Genomic DNA, 2,500 nt, shown 5'->3' on the forward strand with positions numbered 1-2,500 from the left:
CCATGCCTTACAAGGCCGTCCCATGCGCGTCCCGTGCCTTACAAGACCGTCCCATGCCTTACGAAGGCCATCCCATGCCTTAGCAAGGCCGACCCATGCCTTACCAAGGCCGAACTATGCCTTACCAAGGCCGTCACATCGATCTCGGAGAAAGTACATCATCATGACATCGGAATACGGCCCCAACATCGATCTCGGAGAAAGTACATCATCATAACATCGGATCGGATGTGTATCCATCGAAGTTCCATCGACACTTCGAGAAGATCGAACATAGCTTCCTAGCATGTTAAAGGTTCGGTGCTAATGGGAACATAAAGATCCCACGACGTTCCAAACGAAAGTAAAGTGTTCCGTGCGTGTGAACTACGTTGTCCCATGTGCCGGCTCTCGACTCCTAAGATGTCCCATGTAAATGCCCTTCGTGGGAAAGAATGTCCCGTGCAAGACGCCTTGATGATCCCCATAAGGTGTCCCATGTGCGTCCCATGATGTCCCATGCGCGTCCCGTGCCGTCCGAGCCTCACCAAGGCCGTCCCATGCGCGTCTCGTGCCGTCCCGAGCTGTGCCGAGGCCGTCCCTTGCCGTCCCGAGCCTCGCCAAGGCCGTCCCGTGCCGTCCGAGCTGTGCCGAGGCCGTCCCATGCGCGTCCCGTGCCGTCCGAGCTGTGCCGAGGCCGTCCCGTGCTGTCCCATGCCGTCCCGAGCCTCGCCAAGGCCGTCCCATGCGCGTCCCGTGCCGTCCGAGCCTCACAAAGGCCGTCCCGTGCCGTCCCATGCGCGTCCCGAGCCTGACCAAGGCCGTCCCGTGCCTCACCAAGGCCGTCCCATGCGCGTCCCGTGCCGTCCCATGCGCGTCCCGAGCTGTCCCATGCCGTCCCGAGCCTTAGCAAGGCCGTCCCATTCGCGTCCCGTGCTGTCCCATGCGCGTCCCGTGCTGTCCCGTGCCGTCCCGAGCCTGACCAATGCTGTCCCGTGCGCGTCCCATTCTTTTGGCTCGGCTGGCCCGTGCATTCTATGGGGTCGTGGGACATTTCGAAATCCACCCGGGCCACTTCGACTCTCTCTTCATTAATACTATTGAGGTATTATTTATGAATTATTGGAGAAAAGAAACGGAGGAAAATATTTTTTTTTCTATTTTTTATGAATTTTCCGGTGTTTATTCACTTAAAAATTCATAGAAAAATAAATATTTATCGGAATCGCTATTATAATATATCAAAAAAATCCTTGCGAAAAGACCTTTCCGACGAGTATAAGTTTGCTGGATTCCGACGAGTAACGAAGGAGTAAAGGCCCAGTATGCTTGGTTAAAAAATTGATGTTTCCTTGTGAAAATAGGAAAAACAATAACTTTGCACTATAAGGGGGAGGGTTGAGCTCCTTCCCCAGAGCGTGCACAGCACTTGTGCTGGCACGTTCCCTAGTGCTCGCCAAGCACCATAGGGCATCCAAAGGGCAAAGCTCGGCCTACTACATGATGGGAAGCTTCTAATATGTCGGAATACGAAGAGATTTCGTGCGACCCGAAGCTCGGCTCGGGCGTCCCGGCCTGTCCCGAGCTGTGCCGAGCGCGTCCCAGGCCGTCCCGAGCCAAGTCTCGGGCGTCCCAGGCCGTCCCGAGCCAAGTCTCGGGCGTCCCAGGCCGTCCCGAGCCAAGTCTCGGGCGTCCCAGGCCGGCCCGAGCAAAGTCTCGGACGTCCCAGGGCGTCCCGAGCTGTGTCGAGGCCGTCCCAGGGCGTCCCGAGCTGTAGCGAGGGCGTCCCAGGCCGTCCCGAGCCAAGTCTCGGGCGTCCCAGGCCGTCCCGAGCAAAGTCTCGGGCGTCCCAGGCCGTCCCGAGCTGTGCCGAGGCCGTCCCAGGCCGTCCCGAGCAAAGTCTCGGGCGTCCCAGGCCGTCCCGAGCTGTGGCAAGGGCGTCCCAGGCCGTCCCGAGCTGTGGCAAGGGCGTCCCAGGCCGTCCCGAGCTGTGCCGAGGCCGTCCCGAGCCTAGTCTCTGGCGTCCCAGGCCGTCCCGAGCTATGGCGAGGGCGTCCCAGGCCGTCCCGAGCCAAGTCTCGGGCGTACCTGGCCGTCCCGAGCTGTAGCGAGGGCGTCCCATGCCGTCCCGGGCTGTCCCATGCGCGTCCCGTGCCGGCCCGAGCAACAGCTCGGGCGTCCCGTGCCTCGGCCCTTCCAAGTGGTGCTTCGTCGGACATCTCGATATCCACTCGAGCATTTTCGACCATTCTCCATATGTGGGTGTGTGGGTATTTATCAGGAATATTGGAGAAAGAATCGGGAAAAAAATATTTTTTTTCTATTTTTTTTGAATTTTTAATTGTTTATTCACTTAAAAATTCATAAAAAAATAAATATTTATCGGAATCGCTATTATTATATATCAAAAGAATCCTTGTGAAAAGACCTTTCCAACGAATGCAAGTTTGTTGGATTTGGACGAGTAACGAAGGAGCAAAGGCCGAGTATGCTTGGTTAAAAATTTGATGTTTCCTTGTGA

This window comes from Eschscholzia californica, unplaced genomic scaffold (assembly GCF_041429995.1).
Source record: "Eschscholzia californica isolate CP2 unplaced genomic scaffold, dmEscCali1.0.p SCAF_205, whole genome shotgun sequence".
Taxonomy (NCBI): domain Eukaryota; kingdom Viridiplantae; phylum Streptophyta; class Magnoliopsida; order Ranunculales; family Papaveraceae; genus Eschscholzia; species Eschscholzia californica.